Source organism: Carcharhinus amblyrhynchos, chromosome 2 (genome assembly GCF_965287045.1).
Source record: "Carcharhinus amblyrhynchos chromosome 2, sCarAmb.v2.hapA, whole genome shotgun sequence".
Classification (NCBI taxonomy): domain Eukaryota; kingdom Metazoa; phylum Chordata; class Chondrichthyes; order Carcharhiniformes; family Carcharhinidae; genus Carcharhinus; species Carcharhinus amblyrhynchos.
The window spans coordinates 130051696-130074343 of NC_137325.1; the positions used below are offsets into that span (position 1 = coordinate 130051696).

General features: G+C 45.0%; 1 protein-coding gene across 1 annotated transcript in view; it reads left to right on the top strand.

Moving 5' to 3' along the window:
* Positions 1 to 22648, top strand: part of ptprn2 (protein tyrosine phosphatase receptor type N2) — an 891364-nt gene that overhangs the window by 234288 nt on the left and 634428 nt on the right. The window lies entirely within an intron of this gene.

Here is a 22648-nt window from a genome sequence, read left to right on the forward strand (position 1 = left end):
TGAATAACCTGATTTAAAATCAATGCGAATCCTTTAAAAAAAACAATATTTTGAAGCACTTAATAATTTAATTGGCATACGCTCGGCAGTTTCTAATTAAATATGATATCATTTAATTGATGTGGTGAACCATTTAAAACGTATCTACCCGTGATACTAAATGTATCTGTGAGCTGAAGGAAATCAGAACAATTTGAAGAGAACAAAGAACAGTAAAGCACAGGAACAGGCTGTTCAGCTCACCAAGCCTGTGCCGACACATGATGCTTTTCTAAACCAAAGACCTTTGGCCGCTACGCAGCTTGTGTACCTCTATTCCCTGCCTATTCGTGTATTGTAAGAAGTCTCACAACACTAAGTTAAAGTCCAACAGGTTTATTTGGAATCAAGAGCTTTCGGAGCGCTGGTCCTTCATCAGGTGAATGGAGGTTAGTTCACAAACACAGCATATATAGGCAAAGACACAGTTGAAAGATAATTACAGATTGTGAATGTAATTATTTTGCAATTGTGTCTTTGCCTATATGTGCTGTATTTGTGAGCTAACCTCCACTTACCTGATGAAGGAGCAGCGCTCCGAAAGCTTGTGACTCCAAATAAACCTGTTGGACTTGAACCTGGTGTTGTGAGACTTATTACTATGCCCATCTCAGTCCAACACCGGGATCTCCACCTCATATTCATGTATCCATCAAGATGTCTCAAACATTACTATTGTATATGTTTCTACCACCTCCTCTGGCAGCGCATTCCAGGCATTTACCGCCCGCTGTGCAAAAAACCTGCCTCTCACATCGCCTTTAAACTTTCCCCTTTTTGCCTTAAATCTATGTCCCCTAGTAATTGCCATTCCTACCCTTGAAGAAAGGGCCTTCCCACATCAGCATATTCAGCAGATTTGGACAAGCCGCGTAGTCAGTTTTGAGGATCGAGATGAATTTGGGCAATTTGAATTTTAAAACAGTGGGAAAGACTACACAAGATGTAAGTGGAGGTAGTTTTGGGTGTAATCCACCTATGTTTAAAATTGCCTATCTTTTGTTGCTTTGTTGATGGTGGTTGAGTTGTTCTGATGGTTGAGTTGTTCTGATATTATCGGTCGTAACAAGTGGATACTCAACCCTGGTGTGTCATTCTGATCGTAAATCTGTAAGTACATTACTGTCTTGAGAAAATATGGACATGTGCAACCGCGATGTTTCTTGGGTGCCATTACCTGCAAAAACGAAGCAAATTGGGCTTCACTTTTGAGTGTGAAGATTTTTCACTGTGATTCAATTGAAGATTTGAGATCATGAAAGGAGACTATTAATGTTGATCCACAATGGTGAAGAGTTAAAATACCAGCGAATGCAAATTAAAAATGAGAAAGTTAAAAAGGACTTGCATTTAAGTAGTAATCATGTTGAAGTGCAGAAAGGGTCAAAATACTTCTTTCTCTGACTTCTTGGAACAACTTTAATCAGGTAATTGAGGTGGGCCAGTTAGAATATGAACTCCCTGATTAAGGGCCAAATTAATGGGCCAATCAGGGAGCTTCTTGCTTTGCATTTAACCAGTCATGCCAGTTCCTCTGGGACTTCTAGTGTAGACTGCAACTGAAAGCACTCTGTATGCTGTTGCTAGGCTTGTAAATAAAGGGAGTTTGGCAAAGGGACTTCTGCCTCTGAGGACTTACTACTGTTCTCTTCTTGAGATTTTGTCAGAGGCTACTTTTTGATTTGCATACATAAGAACTAGGATCAGGAATAGGCCATCTGGCCCTCGACCTGCTCCACCTTTCAACAAAATCATGGCTGATCTTTTCGTGGACTCAGCTCCGCTTACCTGCTCACTCGCCATAGCTTTTAATTTCTTTACTGTTCAAAAATGTGTCTATCCTTGCCTTAAAAACATTCAATGATGTAGCCTCAACTGCTTCACTGGGCAGGGAATTCCACAGCTTCTCAATCCTTGGTGTGAAGAAGTTCCTCCTCAACTCAGCCCTAAGTCTGCTGTCCCCTATTTTGAGGCCGTGCCCCCTAGTTCTATTTTCACTTGCCAGTGGAAACAACTTCCCTGCTTCTATCTTGTCTATTCCTTTCATAATCTTACATGTTTCTGTAAAATCTCCCCTCATTCTTCTAATTCCAATGAGTATAGTCCCAGTCTATTCAATCTCTCTCATAAGCCAACTCTCTCAACTCCGGAATCAACTTAGTGAATCTCTTCTGCACCCCCTCCAGTGCCAGTACATCCTTTTCAAGTAAGGAGACAAAAACTGTAGACAGTACTCTAGGTGTGGCCTCACCAGCATCTTGCACAGCTGCAATGTCACCTTGCTGTTTTTAAATTCCATCTCTGTAGCCCATTCTGGGGCTACATCTAGGTTTTCAGTGGCCACTTTTTCATTCTCACTAACTTATTTGATCTGATTTACTATTGTCACTTGTATTAGCATACAATGAAAAGAATTGTTTCTTGCGTGCTCTACAGACAAAATACACCGTTCATAGAGAAGGAAAGGAGAGGATGCAGAATGTAGTGTTACAGTCATAGCTAGGGTGTAGAGAAAGATCAATTTAACATAAGATAGGACCATTCAAAAGTCTGATGGTTGTAGGGAAGAAGTTGTCCTTGAATGAGTTGGTACGTGACCTCAGACTTTTGTATCTTTTTCCTGATGGAAGAAGGTCGAAGAGACTATGTCCGGGATGTGTGAGGTCCTTAATTATGCTGGCTACTTCGCTAAAGCAGCGAGAAGTGTGGACAGAATCAATGGATGGGAAGCTGGTTTGCATGATGGACTGGGCTTCGTTCACAACCCTTTGTAGTTTCTTGCGGTCGTGGAGAGAGCAGGAGCTATACCAAGCTGTGATACAACCAGAAAGGATGCTTTCTGTATTGCATCTGTAAAAGTTGGTGAGAGTCATAGCAGATACACCAAATTCTTAGCCTCTTGAGAAAGTTGAGGCGTTGGTGGGCATTCTTAGTATTTATATGGCTGGTCTAATTCAGTATCTGGTCAATGGTCACCCCCCTGGAATCAGTGATGATAGTGCCATTGAATGTCAAGGGTGATGATGGAATTCTCTCTTGAGAGATGTTCATTGCCTGGCACTTGCATGGCATGAATGTTACTTACCACTTATCAACACAAGCCTGGTGTTATCCCGGTCTCACACGGACTGCTTCTGTATCTAAGGAGTCATTAATAATTGTGCAGTCATCAGTGAACGTTCCCATTTCTCATCTTATGATAGCGGGAAGCTTATTGATGAAGCAACTGAAGATGGTTAGGCCTTGGGCACTATCGTTCATGACTCAGTGTGGCTGGACTGCAGATCTTAAATCCAATCCATTGGTTGTTGGGTTGCTTGGCTCTATCTATCTTGCGCTGCGTTCACTGTTTGTAATTCAAGTAGTCCTGTGTTGTAGCTTCACCAGATTGACACCTCATTTTTAGGTATGCCTAGTGCTGCTCCTGGTGTGCCCTCCTGCACTCTTCATAGAACCAGGATTAATTACCCGGTTTGATGATAATGATAGAGTGGGGGATATGCTGAGCCATGAGGTTACAGATTGCGGTTACAGTGCTGCTCATGCAATCCAGGGTGAGGTGGCTAAATGGATGCAAAATTTGCTTGATGACAGAAGCCAGAAGGTTGTTTTTCAAACTGGAGGCCTATGACCAGCAGTGTGCCTCAGGGATTGGTGCTGGGTCCACTGTTATTTGTCATTTATATTAATGATTTGGATGACAATAAAGGAGGCATGGTTAGTAAATTTGCAGATGACACCAAGATTGGTGGCATAGTGGACAGTGAAGAAGGTTATCTTGGATTGCAATGGGATCTTGATTAATTGGGCCAGTGGGCCGAGGAATGGCAGATGGAGTTTAATTCAGATAAATGTGAGGTGATGCATTTTGGTAGATTGAACCAGGGCAGGACTTACTCAGTTAATGGTAGTGCGTTGGGCAGAGTTGTGGAACAAAGAGATCTTGGGGTACAAGTTCATATCTCCTTGAAAGTGGAGTCACAGATGGACAGAGTGGTGAAGAAGGCATTTGGCATACTTGGTTTCATTGGTCAGAACATTGAATACAGGAGTTGGGATGTCTTGTTGAAGTTGTTCTAGACATTGGTAAGGCCACACTTGGAATACAGTGTACAGTTCTGGTCACCTATTATAGAAATGATATTATTAAACTAGAAAGACTGCAGAAAAGATTTACTAGGATGGTACTGGGATTTGATAGTTTGAGTTATAAGGAGAGGCTGAATAGACTGGGACTTTTTTCTTTGAAGTGTAGGAGCTTAGGTGTGATTTTATAGAGGTCTATAAAATAATGAGGGGCATAGATCCAGAATAGCTAGATACAGAATATCTTTTTGCTAAGGTAAGGGAGTCTAAAACCAGAGGGCATAGATTTAAGATGAGAGAGCAGAGATACAGACGTGTTCAGAGGTCATTTTTTTCATACAGAGGGTGGTGAGTGTCTGGAACAAGCTGCCAGAGGTAGTAGTAGAGGTGTGTACAATTTTGTCTTTTAAGAAGCATTTAGACAGTTGGATAAGATGAGAATAAAGGGATATGGGTCAAACACGGACAATTGGGACTACTTTAGGGGTTTAAAAAATGGGGGCAGCGTAGATAAGTTGGGCTGAAGGGCCTTTTTCCATGCTGTAGACCTCTATGACGCTGATTGCCTACAGCACTTCATGGATACCTAATTTTGAGTCACTAGATATGTTTGTTTTAGTATCATAGTGGTGCCACATACGCAATGGAGGGTATCTCCACTGTCAAGTTGGTACTTTTGTCTTCACAAGGACTGTGTGATGGTCACTCCTACCAATACTGTCATGGACCGATGCATCTGTGACAGGTAGATTAATCAGTTCCCTCACCACCTGCCGGAGCCCCAGTCTAGCAGCTACATCCTTTAGGACTCAATAGTCAGCAGTGATGCTAATGAACCAGTCTTAGTTTTGGACATTGGAGACCCCCACCTAGAATAAATTCTGGAGACTAATCACTCTCAGTGGTTCCTCCACGCGGTGTTCAACATGGATGAGCACTGATTCATCAGCTGAGGAAGGGCAACAGGACATTTCCTTGCCCATGTTTGATTTGATGCCATGAGACTTCATGAAGTCCGGAGTTAATATTGAGAATTGTTGTACAACTTTCTTCTGCCTGTACACTACTGTGCCAGCTCCTCTGTGGGTCTGCCCTGTCGTTTGGACAGGATATACGGGGCTGGTGATGGTGATGTCCGTGACAGTGTCTGGAGGCCATGATTCAGTGAGTTTGACAATGTCAGCTTGTTGCTTGAATAATAAATAGTAAAAACAGAAAATGCTGGATAAACTCAACAGACCTGGCAGCAGCTGTGGAGAGAAACAGGGGGAGCAATTCTCCCATCCCACTGTGATGCTTTTTTAGGGAGACTCTAGTGGCTGCCCAATTCGCATTGGGCATCTGGGCCTCCACGCATCTCCCAGTGCTGGATTTCCAGCGCCATCAGTGTACAGCTGAATAAATTATGTAGGCCCTTATTTAAATGTGCATTAAATCCTATTAGCGAGCCCAGGACTGAAATATCCAGGCCTGCTAGCATCTCCCACCACCAACTCCCCCCACCCCTCCTACCTCCCAACACCCTCCCCCCACCCCCCTCCCCACACCCCTGAGGAGTCGTTCACTCCAGCAAAGTTTACAGTAGCTCCCCACTTAAGAGGAGCTCCTGGCCTGGTTCTGCTGGAGTGAAGGGCTGGGGGAGGTGCCCCCTGGGCATTGCCACCTCGGCAGTACCAGCTTGGGCCTCCTGGCACTGCCCAAAGGGCAAGTGGCACTGCCTTCTAGGCATTGGGACAGTGCCAAGGGAGTGGGGCCTGAGGTGGGGCCTGATGGGGACGTGACCTCTGGGGGGGAGATCGGTGGAGTGGGAGGTCTCGCTGCCACTCTGTAATTGGGCTGAGTGACAGAGGGAATGAGGCTAGTGATTGGTGCTTGCGAGGACGGGGTTGGCTTGCCTGTTGGTCGAGATTGCTGGCGACTGGTTAGGAAGGGTGGGGACTGGGGGCTTGATCAGGAGATCGGGGCTGCAGAGGGGTGGGGAGGGGGAGCTTCGAGGCAGACTTTGGCTGGGGGAGGGGGGGAAACCAGACAGGCCCAGGCATACTTGAGGGGCCAATGACCGGGCCATGGGGGAGGTCGTATACCCGGCGATGTGAGAGTCTCGGGGTTGGCCAGTGATCGAGCTGGCTAGCAATCAAAAGGCCGGCAGTGCGGGGCTACTGTGCACGTGCCAATCTCAGCACCAACAGATCAGTGCATGCGCAGTGGTCCGTCCAGCACTATGCTGCCGGCCTCTTCCACAGGGATAGACCCTGCCCACTGAATATCAACAGGGTGCATGCTGAGGCACCCTGCAGTGCACAGAGCGTAGGAGATTCATTTTGAAACTCCCGCTGAAAGAAACAGCAGATTTACTCACTCCAGTTTTCACGCGAATTCGGCACTTAGAAATTTTTTGGGAGAATCGCCCCCGGAGTTAATGTTTCAGATCTGCATGTTAGATCTGAAAGAGTGAGCAGGATTCTCTCGCTGTTCACACCGGCGGGGTTCTTCAGTCCTGCTGCAGTGAATGAAGATTTGGCTGAGCAGCTGCAATGGGGCTGAAAATTTCAGCCACTAACACTGGTTCATTCCAGATGCTGCCAGACCTGCTGAATTTATCCAGCGTTTTCTGTTTTTGTTTCAGATTTCCAGAATTTGAAGCATTTTGCATTTAGTTGCTTGACTGTGTCATGGGACAGCTCTCCAAAATTTGGCGTAAGACCCCAGATATTAGTCAGGAGGTCTTTGCAGGTTGAAGAGTATTGGATTTGCCTTTGTCCTTTCCGGTGCTAAGGTCAATTCTGTGTGATCTGTCCAGCTTGATTCCTTTTCGTAGGCTTTGTGTCACACGACTGAGTGGCTTGCTAAGCCATTCAGAGAGTGATTAAGAGTTTAGCATAGTCTGGAGTCACATGTAGGCCAGGTAAGGACAGCAAATTTCTTTGTCTAAAAGGGGAGACAGGTGGTTATCTACAACAATAGTGTATATTCAGCATTACTGAGATTAGCTTTATAATTAATTCCAGCTTTACTAACTGAATTTAAATTCCTCCGTCCGCCACGTTGGGATTTGAACCCAGGTCCTCAGAGCGAAAGCCTGGGCCTCTGGATTATTAGCCCACCAGCATTACCACCATTTCACTGCCCCCCCCATGTCAAGATTACACTGATAAAACCTCATCTTAAGGTGGCTTGGGTACAGTTGCCTCCCGTTGGTGGAAAGATGGCAGATGGTCTTGTGGAGAACAATTCAAAGATTGGAAAGATACTAAAAGACACCATGGGCGAAATTTTATGGACACTTTCAACGCCCGTTTTGTGGTGGGAAAATGTTGTAAAATCGGGCGTAGAGCGGCTAGTGTGATTGGCGCTGGTTTCCACGCCTGTTGCAATTATACAATACCCAGATTATAAGAACATAAGAACGTAAGAGATAGGAGCAGGAGTAGGCCATTTAGCCCTTCGAACCTGCCCCGCCATTCAACAAGATCATGGCTGATCTGAAGTAGCTCAGTTCCACTTTCCCGCTTTCTCCTCATAACCCTTAATCCCCTCTCTTATCAAAAACCCATCAACCCGCGTCTTAAAAATATTTAGCGAGGTAGCCTCCACCACTTCAACGGGCAGAGAATTCCAGAGATTCACCACCCTTTGAGTGAAGAAGTTCCTCCTCAACTCCGTTCTAAACCGCCCCCGCTTTATCTTGAGGCTGTGCCCCCTAGTCCTACTATCCTTTCTGAGCGGGCAGAGTCTCTCCACCTCTATCCTATCCATCCCATTCATCATCTTATACGTCTCAATAAGATCTCCCCTCCTTCTTCTAAACTCTAACAAGTACAAGCCTAGCTTATTCAGCCTCTCCTCATAGCTCAACCCCCTCAACTCCGGTATCAGCCTAGTAAACCTCCTCTGCACTCCCTCCAAGGCCAAAATATCCTTGCGTAAGTACAGCGCCCAAAACTGCACACAGTACTCCAGCTGCGGCCTCACCAATGCCCCATACAGCCGCAGCAAGACCTCCCTACTTTTATATTCAATCCCCCTCGCTATGAAGGCCAGCATCCCATTAGCCTTTCTGACCACCTGCTGCACCTGCAAGCTGGGTTTTTGCGACTCATGCACAAGGACCCCGAGGTCCCTCTGCACCGTCGCCTGCTGCAGTTTTTCGCCCCGTAAGTAATAATCCTTCCTACTATTATTCCTACCAAAGTGGACCACCTCACACTTGCCAACATTAAATTCCATTTGCCATTTCCTGGCCCATTCGCCCAGCCTATCTAGATCCTTCTGTAGACTCTCCACACCCTCCGCAAATTTGTCGTTCCACCAATCTTGGTTTCATCAGCAAATTTCGACACCCTACACTCGGTTCCCTCCTCCAGATCATCTATATAAATGGTAAAAAGCTGAGGCCCCAGCACCGACCCCTGGGGCACTCCACTAGTCACCATCCGCCAATCCGAATAGCACCCGTTGACCCCCACTCTCTGCCTCCTATTTGACAACCAATCCTCTATCCACGCTAACACCCTACCCCCAACTCCATGTCCCCTGACCTTCTGCAATAACCTCTTGTGAGGTACCTTGTCAAACGCCTTCTGAAAATCAAGAAAGACCACATCCACCGGCTCTCCTCTATCCACCGCTCTAGACACATCCTCATAGAACTCCAGTAAATTTGTCAGACACGACTTCCCTTTAACGAAACCGTGCTGCGTCTGCTCTATCAAGCAATTCCTCTCAAGATGCCTCGCTATTTCCTCTTTGATGACGGATTCTAACATTTTACCTACAATCTCTTTCATTATCTTATACGTCTCTATAAGATCCCCCCTCATCCTTTTAAACTCCAATGAGTACAGACCCAGTCTATTTAGTCTCTGTTCATAGTCTAACCCCCTCATCTCCGGTATCAGCCTAGTGAACCTCCTCTGCACTCCCTCCAAGGCCAAAATATCCTTGCGCAAGTGCGGCGACCAAAACTGCACACAGTACTCCAGCTGCGGCCTCACCAGTGCCCCGTACAGTTGCAGCAAGACCTCCCTACTTTTATATTCAATCCCCCTCGCGATAAAGGCCAGCATCCCATTCACCTTCTTGATCACCTGCTGCACCAAAGTGGTCAGCCTCTTGTCGGAAATGGGCGAGAGGTTGATTAATTTATTTAAATTTATTAAAATAGAGATTTGCATGTGTTTAGCGAGCCCGGCACTCAATTGTCTGGGCTTCTTGCCTTTATGGCCTCGCCGGGAGATGTTCTCTCCGGCGAGGAAAACACCTGCTCCCCGTGGACGGAAAAGAGTCATGTTAGCTCCACTGGTGGAACAAGAAGCCATTTAGGCCCCTTCCTGGGGAGGCCAGGTGCAAGGCGGGGTTGCCCCCCCCCCTTAGGCAGTGCCACTTGGCACCTGGGCAATGCCAGCTTGGCACTTCAGCACTGCTCACCAGGCAGTGCAAGGAGGCGGGGCCATTGGGGGGAGGAGGCTGTTGCCACTCTGCTTGCAGAGGTGGGGGGGGGGAGGTGAAGGGGGTCTATAATCGGTAGGGGAGGGAGAAGGTCCTAGATTGGTGGGGGAGGGAAGGGGACAGCGATCAGTGGGGGACGGAGGGATTCACAATCGGTGGGGGGGAGGCTGCGGCCAGGCCATGAGTGGTGGGAGAGGGAGGGGGTCTGAAATCGTTGGGATGGGCGGCCGAGCCATGATTGGTTGGGAAGGGCAGCGGGGCCGTGATTGGTCTGGGTGGTGGGGTAATGGGGGCTGTATCTCGGGCCATGAGCCCCCGCGATTGCAGGAGGAGAGGATGTAGCTGAGGCTGCCTGTAGCAGCAGGGGCCTGACAGCTCTCTCTCTCTACTGCTAATACACATGTGCAGCGTCAGAGGTCTGCACATACGCAATATCTCCCTCCACAGGCTGTCTGGTGAGTTAAGCCCCACCCACAGCCTCACTGACTAAAAACTGACTAGCCCATCATTTTAGAGACAGAGTGCATAAGAGTGGGTGTAACAATGCACCCAAAAAATGGATCTGGAACTCTCCCATTTTCAGACCAGCTGGATACTTAGAAAAACAATCTCATAAGATTCCATCCTATGAGATTAATATGGAGTTCTGAGAGCAGGTTGCTAGTGATGGTTAGGTGGGGCGGAATACCACTCAATGGGCTTGATACTTTCCGAGACGGCATGGCGTTGAGCAAAAACAAATGATAAAAGGAGGATGACATATAGGCAACCAAGAAATAAACAACAAACTTTAAATTCACCTGTGCTGCATTGAGACATATCTTTCGAATCACAGTGCAGAAGGAGGCCATTCAGCCCATCAAGCCTGCACCAACAACAATCTCATCCAGGCCTTATCCCCTTAACTCCATGTATTTACCCTGCTAACCCAGAGGAAACTGGAGCACCCGAAGGAAACTGGAGCAGGCACAGGGCACAATGTGCAAACTCTGCACACACAGTCACCGACGCTGGAATCGTACCTGGGTCCCTGGTGATGTGAGGCAGCAGGGCTGACCACTGTGCCACCATGCCACCTCTGGAATTTATCTAACAAGGCATAAGGTGCAGTTGGACTGGACCAAAGGACAGCAAAGGACAAGGTCTGGTGGACTGAAGTGCATTTATTTCAATGCGAGAAGTGTAACAGGGAAGGCGGATGAACTTAGAGTTGGATTAATACTTGGAACTATGATGTTGTTGCCATTACAGGTATTTGGTTAAGGGAAGGGCAGAATTGGCAGCTCCATGTTCCAGGATACACATGTTTCAGGTTGGTTGGGGGGTGGGGGGTGGGGGGGGCGTGAAAGGGGTGGGGGAGTTGCGCTACTGGTTTAGAGAATATCACAGCTGTGCTGTAGGAGGACACCTCGGGCAGCTCATGCAGCAAGGCAATATGAGTAGAGCTCAGGAATAGGAATGTTGGGGGTTTACTATAGACCTCCCGCAGCCAGCGGGAAATAGAGGAACAGATATCTAGGCAGATTTTGGCAAGGTGTAAAAGTAACAGGGTTGTTGTGGTGGGTAATTTTAACTTCCCCTATATTGACGGGGACTCACTTAGTGCTTGGAGCATGATAGGGCAGAGCTTGTAAGGAGCATCCAGGAGGGCTTCTTGAAACAGTACATTGATAGTCAAATTATGGAAGGGGCTGCACTGGACCAGGTATTGGGGAATGAGCCCAGCCAAGTAGTCGACATTTCAGTAGGGGAGCAGTTCGGGAATAGTGACCACAGTTCAGTATGCTTTAAGGTACTGATAAATAAAGATAAGTACAGTCCTCAGGGTAGGTGCTAAATTGGAGGAAGGCTAATTACAACAATATTAGGCAGGGAACTGAAGAATGTAGATCGGGGGCAGATGTTTGAGGGCAAATCAACATCTGACATGTAGGGGGCTTTCAAGTGTAAGTTGATAGGAATATAGGGCCAGCGTGTTCCTGTAAGGATGAAGAATACTTATGGCAAGTTTCAGGAACCTTGGATAATGAGAGATATTGTGAGCCGAGTCAAAAAGAAAAAGGAAGCATTTACCAAGGCTAGGAGGCTGGGATCACACGAAGCAAGTGTCAAATACAAGAAAAGTAGAAAGAAACTTAAGCAAAGAATCAGGAGGGCTAAAAGGGATCACAGAAAGTAATTGGCCAGCAGGATTAAAGGAAATCCCAGCTATAAAGAGCAAAAGGGTGGCCAGGGCGATACAGCAGGATATTGATCGGTTGGAGACTTGGGTTGAGAGCTGATAGATAGAGTTTAATCCGGACAAATGTGAGGTAACACATTTTGGAAGGTCTAATATGGATGGGAAATATATAGTAAATGGCAGAACCCTTACGAGTATTGATAGGCAAAGGAGTCTGGGTATATAAGCTATTGAAAGGGTACAGAGGAGATTTACAAGGATGTTGCCTGGACTGGGAGGCATGCCTTATGAAGATAGGTTGAGGGAGCTGGGACTCTTTTCCCTGGAGAGACGAAGGTTGAGAGGTGACCTGATAGACGTTTATAAAATGTTGAGAGGAATAGATAGGGTGGATTCTCAGAGGCTATTTCCCCGGGTTGAAATGGTCACTACGAGAGGACACAGATTTAAGGTGCGGGGAGGAAAGTACAGAAGTGATGTTAGGGGTACGTTTTTCACTCAGAGGGTGGTGAGTGAATGGAATCGGCTGCCGTCAGTGGTGGTGGAGGCGAACTCGCTGGGGTCTTTTAAAAGACTTCTGGATGAGTATATGGGGTTTAATGGGGTTGGGGGTTATAGATAGGTCTATAGATTGGTAGGTGTTGATGTGATCGGCGCAACTCGTGGGCCGAAGGGCCTGTTTGTGCTGTAGTGTTCTATGTTCTATGTTCTATGTTCTATAGGTTCACAGGTCACTGAAGGTGGCAACATAGGTAGGGAAGGTAGTCAAGAGGACATTCGGCATGCTTGCCTTCATTGGCCAGGGCATTGAGTTTAAAAATTGGCAAGTCATGTTGCAGCTTTATAGTACCTTTGGTAAGCTGCACTTGGAATATAGTGTTCAATTCTGGTCGTCACACTACCAGAAGGATGTGGACACTTGGAGAGGCTACAGAAACGATTTACCAGTATGTTGTCCGGTATGGAGGGCAATAGCTATGAGGAGAGATTGGAGAAACGTGGTTTTTTCTCACTGAAATGACGGAGGTTGAAGGGCGACCTGATAGAAGTCTACAAGATTATGAGGGACATGGACAGAGTGGATAGTCAGAAGCTTTTTCCCAGGGTGGAAGAGTCAATTATGAGGGGGCATAGGTTTAAGGTGTGAGGGGCAAGGTTTAAAGGAGATGTATGAGGCATGTTTTTTTACACAGAGAGTGGTGGGTGCCTGGAACTCGCTGCCGGGGGAGGTAGTGGAAGCAGTTACGATAGTGAGTTTTAAGGGACATCTTGACAAATACATGAATAGGATGGGAATAGAGGGATATGATCCCCAAAAGGATAGGGGGTTTCAGTTCAGACAGGCAGCAAAATCAGTGCAGGCTTGGAGGGCCGAAGGGCCTGTTCCTGTGCTGTAATTTTCTTTGTTCTTTGTTCAAACAAAAATAACGGAAGCAAGATTGAAGAAATTGCTTCTGAGATTTAGCGCTTCATTTCTTGTCAACAGAAATTAGAACCAGAGTTGAAATCAGTATTGGAGTTCTCCAAATGTAACAACTGTTGACAAATTACAATCGTTAGAGGAAAGAAATTCTACTCTGAAAATGGAATATTTTATAAGGTCTCACTTTGGAGCTGTTCACAGTATTAACTGATTGTCATCCCAGAAGTACTGATGTGGATCCTTTAAAATCCAAGCTTCATGATTATTTAATGCAGCTCTATAAATATCTATTTGTGCCTGTGGTAGGCCAGTGTGGCTCAATATGTGGTTGATTCCAGTTGAAAGTGAGAACACAGATGAGAAACAGCGGGGGCAAATGAATATCACTTTGGTTGTAGTCTTTTCAGACGTATCTTTTCCTCTCTCTTTCATTGTTTACAACTCTCCCAAACTGATCCCTACAGGTCTTTGTTGAAAAGGACAAAACAGGAGAAAACTATATCTTAAATATTAAAGCAGTTTTGCTTGATACTAGATTAAAATGATAGCAAGCATTCGTGGCCATGTTATAAAAGATGACGGATGAACGGGACACCACGCGACAATCACCAGGCAGGAGTGTTCCATTCCAGTCAGGGAACACTTCAGCCTCTGATCTTCGAGTAAGCGTTGTCCAAGGTGGTCTTCAAGACACATGACAACCCAGAATCGCTGAGCAGAAACCAATAGCTAAGTTCCGCACGTATGAGTATGACCTCAACTGGGATCTTGGGTTCATGTCACACTACATGTAACCCCCACCATTTGACTTGGGCTTGCAAAATCTTACTAACTGTCCCGGCTTGAGACAATTCACGCCTCTTTAACCAGGGATTATCCCTGTCTCCACTCGCACTGTCTGTACCAGTAAAGACTTGATTACCTTGAAAGACTTGCATTCCAACCATTATCTTGCAATTGTGGCTTTGTCTAATTATTTCCTGTTTATGAACCCAACTCTCCATTCACCTGATGAAGGAGCAGTGCTCCAAAAGCTCGAGATTCCAAGTAAACCTGTTGGACTTTAATCTGGTGTTGTGAGACTTCTTACTGTTCCCACCTCAGCCCAATGCTGGCATCTCCACATCATGTTATAAAACAGGCATATTTATGTAGTTGAGCAATATTTGTAATTTCATGACAAAAGGTGGCAGACGATACCATGGTAGTGTGTTGCTTTGATGGTACTGGCTGGCTTACGATTTTTAAAAATTCATTCACATGTGTAGGCATTGCTGGCTAGGCCTAGCACTTAATACCAACCCCTAATTGCCCTTGAGAAGGCGGTGATAAGCTGCCTTCTTTGGCTGCTGCAGTCCATGTAGTGTAGATACACGCACAATGCTCTTAAGGAGAGAACTCCAGAATTTTGATGTGGTGAAGGAACAGCATTATATTTGCAAGTCAGTATAGTGAGTAGTTTGGAGGGGAATTTCCAAGTGGGGGTGTTCCCATGTGTCTGCTTCCCTTGTTCTTCCAGATGGTAACGATCATAGGCTTGGAAGGTGCTGTCTTAGGAGCCTTGGTGAGTTCCTGCAGTGCAGTGCAATCAACATTTGTACAGACTGTACTTACATACTGAAAAGCAAACACAGTTCTTTTGAACCTGGACTAGACCTAAGAGCTGATCATCGTCGAGCTGCTTTCAGTTAATATAGATGGAGTCTTAGAAAATTAGATAAGATGTATAGCAAAGGCTATTTGTGCAATCATCCAGGCCAGTGCTTCTACTCCACTTGAGCTTCCCTCATCTTTTCTCAGCTAAATCTACTAACACGACAATCTGCATTGAATGATATATATAGTAAGCTCCTCAGGCCTGCTCCAACATTTGATAATGTTTGTCAATGGGATTGTGGCCTCAAATCTACTTTCCTGTCTACCCCTATAACCTTTGATGGCTTTGTTGATGGGGAGGCAATGGCCTAGTGGTATTGTTGCTGGACTATTAATCCAGAAACTTAGGGGCAGCAAAGTGGCACAGTGGTTAGCACTGCTGCCTCACCAGCTCCAGGGTCCTGTCTTCAATTCCTGGCTTGGGTCACTGTCTATATGGAATTTGCACATTCTCCCTGTGTCTGTGTGGGTTTCCTCTGGGTGCTCCAGTTTCCTCCCACAGTCCAAAGATGTGCAGGTTAGGTGCATTGGCCATGCTAAGTTCTCCCTCAGTGTACCTTTTCAGGTGGTGGCTTGTAGCGACTAGGGGATTTTCACTTCATTGCAGTGTTGATGTAAGGTTATATGTCACTAATAAATAAACTTTACTTTTTGATGTTCTGGGGACCCAGGTTGAAATCCCACTACAGTAGATGATGAAATTTGAACTCAATTTAAGACAGATCTTGAATTAAGAATCTACTGATGACCATGAAACCATTTTCGATTGTCCTTTAGGAAAGGAAATCTGCCATCCTTTCCTGGTCTGGCCTACATGTGACTCCAGAGCCACAGCCATGTGGTTGACTCGCGGCTAACTAGGGATGGGGAATAAATGCTGGTCAGCTAGCTATGCCGATGTCTCATGAACAAATAAAAAACAAAAGAAACTAGCTATCTCAGCCTCAATGACCCCGTTTCACAGCCCTCTGGGGAAGAGAATTCCACATAATAAACAACTGAGAGAAATAACATTCTCCTCATCACTGTCATAAATGGAAAATCATTTATTGTAAAACTAGTCCTAGTCTTTCCCACAAGGGGAAACATCCTCCCAGCATCCATCTTGTCAAGCTCCTTCAGGATGCGGGGCGGGCTCGAAGGGCTAGATGGCCTACTCCTGCTCCTATTTCTTATGTTCTTTCTTATTTCTTATCTTACTTGCTTCAGTAAAATTGCCTCTTATTCTTCTAAACTCCACTAGATGCAGGCTCAACCTCTCCAACCTTTCCTCATAAGGTAACCCTTTCATCCCAGGAATCAGTCGAGTGAAGATTCCTTGAATGAGAATGATGGGGGATCTCATAGAGGCTTATAAAATTCTAACAGAACTAGACAGGGTAGAAGCAGGAAGGATGTTTCTGATGGTGGAGATACGCAGGACCAGGAGTCACAGTCTGAGGACTCGGGGTAGACCATTTAGGATGGAGATGAGGAGACACTTCTTCACCCGAGGAGTGGTGAACCTGTGGAATTCATTGCCACAGGAAGTAGTTTATACCAAAACATGGAATGTATTCAAGAGGCAGCTAGATAAAGCACTTGGGGCAAATGGGATCAGAGTTTATGGGGAGAAAGCAGGAGTAGGCTATTGAGTTGGATGATCAGCCATAATCGTGATGAACGGGTGGAACAGGCTTGAAGGGCCTAACGGCCTCCTATCTTCCATGTTGAACTGCTTCCAATGCAGTTAAATCCTTTCTTAAGTAAGCAGAACAAAATTAGGCCAGATGTGGTGGTCTGCATCACTGTAACAAAATATCTGTACTTTTATATTCCATTCTCCATGCAATGAACAAAAAAATTCCTGATCACTTTCTGTACTGGGATACCAACATTTTCTGATTCATGTGGGGCCCCTGTCCCAATGAATTCTGCAGTCCCTCTCCATTTAGTTTCTATTCTTCCTGCTAAAGTGGACAAGTTCACTTTTTCCCACAGGATACCTCATTTGCCAAATTTTTGCCCACTCGCTTAACCTGACTGTCTCCCTTTCCAGACTCCTTTGGTGCAATTCTGCCTTGCCCTGCTGCCAGGTTCAATGGTGAGTGCGGGGAAAAAATTTGGCAGGAGGCCCAACAATTAGTTTTACACCAGCGTGGATTTCCCATGGGATCTTCTGCCAGAGGCCAGTGTGAAACAGAGCTTTACAGCATGGAAACAGGCCCTTCAGCCCAACTTGTCCAAGCCGCCCTTTTTTTAACCACATTTGGGAATGTTCCCCCCTTGCCTGATTCTCTGCCATACCAATGGGAAAACATGCCAGTCCAGAACATGTCTGGAATAACGTGACATGTAGAAGGCGGGACTTACCTGAGGAACTCCTGGGCTGCCTCCAGAATTTGGGATGGAGGCCACTACCAACCCTGGAAAACCAAAGCATTGGCGGGTGAGGCGGGGGGGGTTGGTGGTGTTATTTCCCGATCTTCCAGTTTCAGTGATATCGAGGAGGTCCATCTTCCTGACTGCTCCCGGAGATCCATTCTTCCTCAGAAATTCCATTTTCTTTCTGCAGGAGATTCGTCCTTATATCAATTCTCACTGTTGTACTGTACTGTTTCTTTCCTTGTGTGTTTTAAAGTTTAACAAATGTTTTATTATTTGAATAATTTACATCAAGAATTAATCCTTTCCTCAGTGGGTTTCATCTCCTTTCTCACATTTTTCCAAATTGCAAAAATAAACAGTTAAGAATCAGTGTTCCAAATTCCCCTACTGTCTGAAGGATGGCGGTGTTTACATCGACCATCTGCTTATTTTGTTGTTTTAACTATCTTGTTAGATAGATCCTACATAATGTGATTATCGATCTTGTAACATACCAGTCACTTAATTGGCTGAACAGAAATGCCACAATGAGGGATAGCCATGAAAGAGAAAAGCAAAAGATCTGCATTCTTTGTAATTCATTATGTTAGAATTAGCTTTGAACTGCTAACAGCAATAACTTAGAGATCATGGAAACCCCACAGTGCAGAAGAAGGCCATTCGGCCCCTCGAGTTTGCAGTGATAACAGTCCCACTCAGGCCCTACCCCAGTAACCCCACATATTTACCCCATTAATCCCTCTAACCAATGCATCCCAGGACACTAAGGGCAATTTTAGCATGGCCAGTGCGCCTAACCGGCACATCTTTGGACTGTGGCAGGAAACCAGAGCATCTGAAGAAAACCCATGCAGACATGGAGAGAACGCGCAAACTCCACACAAACAGTGATCCAAGCCAAGAATTGAGTCCAGGTCCCTGGAGCAGTGAGACAGAAGTGCTAAACATTGCTCCACTATGCCTTTTATATAACATATTTATATAATGCCTTTAATACAATAAATCATCCCAAGGTGTTCCATGTGACTGTTATAAAATCAAACACGACCTTGAACCACATGAAGGGATATTTGATCAGATGGCCAAAAGCATTGTCAAAGAGGTAGGTTTTAAGGATTTCTTAAAGGAGCAAAGTGAGGTAGAGAAGCTGAGAGGTGTAAGGAGAATATTTCCGAGAATTAGACCTTAGGAACTGAAGGCAGGGCCACCAATAATGAAACAACTAAAATTGGAGATTCTCAAGGTGCTAAAATTAAAGGAGCACAGGTATCATGAGAATTTTTAGGAATGAAGGAGATTACAGATTTTGGGAGGAGCAAGGGCATGGATTAGAAAAGAAGACTGTTGATGTTTTTGTGCTTGAAGGAGTCATTCCCATTCATCACAATTGATTGGTCGGCAGCTCTGCAGTCCCATCAGTCGCAGTGGAAAGAGTGCCCGGGACTGGGACCACAGGCTGTCTCCAGATCCTAATTTCTGGAGTCCAGGACCAGGTAAGTGCAGCGGGTTTGGTGACGGGGAGGAGAGGTAAGGCCTGGTAAGGTGGGGGTCTTGATGAGGATGGGAGGACTCACAGCTTGAAGACCTTGTGTGGGACATCTAATGTGGAAAGTTGGCCCCTGAGGGGGATCATAATATTCTGCCCAAACTTTTAACAACTCTTTAGCTAAAGTGTTTTTTTTCTGAATCCCAAATTTGATTGATTGGTGAGTTGTAAAGAGGGTCATGCATTGACTGTGCTTTGAGATAATTGTTTCAATTACCAGACTGACAGCCAATCTATTAGTCAAAAGATTGGAACTCATAGCTAATGCTGCAGGGTGCCACATTTTATCCAAGCACTCATACATTGGCATCGATTCACAACCTCAAATTTAGGATGACATCTTTATGAAGTAGAGTATTTTTTCCAAATTGAATTTTCAGTAATATGTATGTTATGAATTGAATGCGTATTTTGATTACATGGTGCTTGCAAGGGCAACATATTCATGAATTAAGGTATCTTGGTGTAGCTGTGACTGTATTAAGACAATAGTTTTCATAACATCAAAATGATACAGTGTTAAAGGAGCTGCAGGAACAGCAAGCGAAACCTATGGCTTTGTGTACATAACTCTTTGAAGCTGTGTGGCCATGTGATAAGGTTGCTAAAAGAAGGATATGAAATCCTTGGCTCTATAAATAATGCCATCAGCAAAAAAAAAGCCAGGAAGTTGCGCTAAATCCTTACAAATCAATGTGTTGCTTAAAAGATACATTTTGTCAAAGCTTTTCATTTTGCACTTATCAGGACAATCAGAAGGCTGCCAATGTGAAAGCAAACAACAACTTTATATTGCGTGAGGAGGAAGTACAATATTACAGTGTAAAGTTGTTCTTTCCTCTGTCATTGGTATTCTTGCAATTGCCCTGATGAGTGCAAACTGAAAAGCTTTGATAAAATGTGTTTTTGCAGCAATACACAAATTCCGCACTACCAAACGACTATTTATTATCCAATGGTTAGACCTCGTTTGGGGCATTGTGTCCAATTCTAAGAATCACACTTTAAGAAGGATGTGAATGCTTTTTTTCATGCAGCCAATTTGGAGATTGCATGTTTAAAAATGAGTGCCATTATTAACTTCATAATTTTCATTTGCATTTCTTACCGGTATGTACTCATAATTATACTGATTTTTGCCTTAGGTTTTATATTTCGTTGCCTTATTATTTTTCTTTTCTGCCTTTGGAACAAGCAGAATTTTAAAGATAGGAATTACTCGAGATCTGTTAGCCTTTGTTCATCTGTATGTTTCCAAGGAAACTGGGGAGCCAACATATTTAAGTAGATGTGTCTTTTGGCCAAGATGCAATCAATTACTGAGGTTATCTGTCTTATTCCCTAGAGAGACAGTCAGGGGGTTGAGTACAGAATAAACAGGACTCAGTTCAACCTCTGCCAACCTGCAGGCTAGATCCAAGGTCATACCATCTACTTTTATTGAACTACAGTGTGCAGATGTCTATGCACACTTGGAAGACAAGCTTCAAGCCAGTGGTAACACTGAGGCATATGAGAGCATGTGGCCTTGCATTAAACATCCAAAAGACAAAGGTTCTCTACCAACCTGCCCCATTACACACATTGATCCCAGTTATCAAAATCCACCACGAGGCCTTGGACAAAGTGGACCACTTTCCATGTGTTGGGGATCGTCTGTCCACAAGTGCAGACATTGATGACAAAGTTCAACACTGATTTCACTGCGCCAGTGCAGCCTTTGGTTGAGAGTGTTTGAAGACTAGGAGCACAGACCTGGCACCAAGCTTATGGTCTACAGAGCAGTGGTGATACCTGCCCTGTATTGCAACTATGCACAGCAGACACCTCAAAACTCTGCAGAAGTACCAGCAGCGCTGCCTCCACAAGATCCTGCAAATCCAATGGCAGGATAGGCTTACCCATGTCAATGTTCTCACTCAGGTCAGCATCCCCAGTGTTGAAGCATTGACCTTGCTTGATCAGCTCCATTGGGTGGGCCACATGCCTGACACTAAACACCTGACACAAGTGCTCTACTTGGAACTTCAACACGGTAAGCGAATCCCAAGAGATCAGAGGAAATGTTTCAAGGGCACTCTCAAAGCCTCCTTGAAAAAGTGAAACATCTCCACTGATATCTGGGAATCCCTGGCTCAAAACCAACCAATGTGGAAAGAAAGCATCTATGAAGGATCTGAGCATCTTGAGTTTGACCTCCAAGAGTAAGATGAAGCTAAGCATTGACAGGAAACAGTACGTGTGGCACCTTAGGCATCCTCCCTATCTGTTCGTCCATTCACTGAATGTCGCACCTGTGGCAGAGAATGTGAGTATAATTTTCCTGTCCTGCCCACCACGGGAATCGTAGGAGCGGGGAGTGGATCACGCAAAGGTTTGTTGACCTTGGGCAGAATTTTCCAGTCTTGGGGCAAGCGCTGCCAGAAAATCCCACCCTGTAGGTCACCTCAGTTACCTGAGAATGCACTTTTAGTGCTGAAGCAAGTCAGTGGCGACTCCAATGGACTGCCTAAGAAGAAGTCAGGGAGTTATGATCTTTCTTTAGTTCAAGACCTAATTCAAGCTGAAGCATTGGACAAGATTGACAATTCTGCTGGCATTTACGAAGTTAACTATAACATTGAATGTTCAACCAGATCATTCCAAACCAGCTGTGGGACATTTGTCCATTCAATCTGCAGTGCACTGATACATGAAACAGATGACAGTGCTTTATCTGTAGGCATGAAGCCTTTCATCAGGCTCCAAAGGCACAACAGCATACAACACTTTATAAATGTAAATGCAGCCATGGTGTGGACTATTATAAATAGCACTCTTGTAGCCCTCTGTGTTCCAGACATAAACCCCACAGAATTTATGAACATAAGGAGATTCTATTTCATTTCTGTGCACCCAAGGACAGAAGACTTAGGAGTAAGAAAAGACCATTTGGCTCCTCACGTCCTCTCCCTCATTCAACACAATCATGGCTGATCTGATCCTAGCCTCAACTTCATTTTCCTGCCCATGCCCCATAACCCTTGGCTTTCTAATTGATCAAAAGCCTACCCAATTCAGCCTTGAATACATTCAATGACCCAGCCATCACTGTTTTCTGGGGCAGGATATTCCACAGACTAGCGATCTGCTGAGAGAAAAAATTCTCATCTGGTGGGTCTTAAATTCTGTTCCCTGGTTCTGGACTCCATCACAATTGGAAACATCCTCTCAGCACTCACCCTGTCAAGTCTACTCAGCCTTGCATGTTTCAACAAGATTGCCTCTCATATTTCTAAACTCCAATGGTTATAAACCTAACCTGCTCAAATTTTCCTCATGAGATTTTTTTTTCAAGTTTATTTATCAGTGACACAAAGAAGCTTACATTAACACTGCAATGAAGTAACTATGAAAATCCCCTAGCCGCCACATTCCGACACCTGTTCAGGTACACTGAGGGAGAATTTAGCATGGCCAATGCACCTAGCCAGCACATTGTTGGACCCTGGGAGGAAATGAACTCCTAGAGGAAACTCATGCAGACATAGGGAGAAAATGTAGACTCTGAACAGACAGTGACCCAAGATGGGAATCAAACCCATCTGCTGAGTCCCTAATGCTGTGGAACAGCGGTGCTAACCACTGTGTCACTGTGACACCCTTCGTCCCAGAAATCAGTCAGGTGAACCTTCTCTGAACTGCTTCTAAAGAAATGATATCCTTTCTTAAATAAGGTGGTCTGTTAATGGCTGCTAATTCAGAAAGTCTGAATGCCGTCTGAGCTTTAGCGTCACGCACTGTTTGAGAATCTGTGTGTTGATGGTGAATGCAAAACTGGGGAATGGCTATACTTATTTGCATGTTAAAAATAAAATCATTAAAAGGATAAGTTGAATGTTTATATTGTCTTCAAATATGT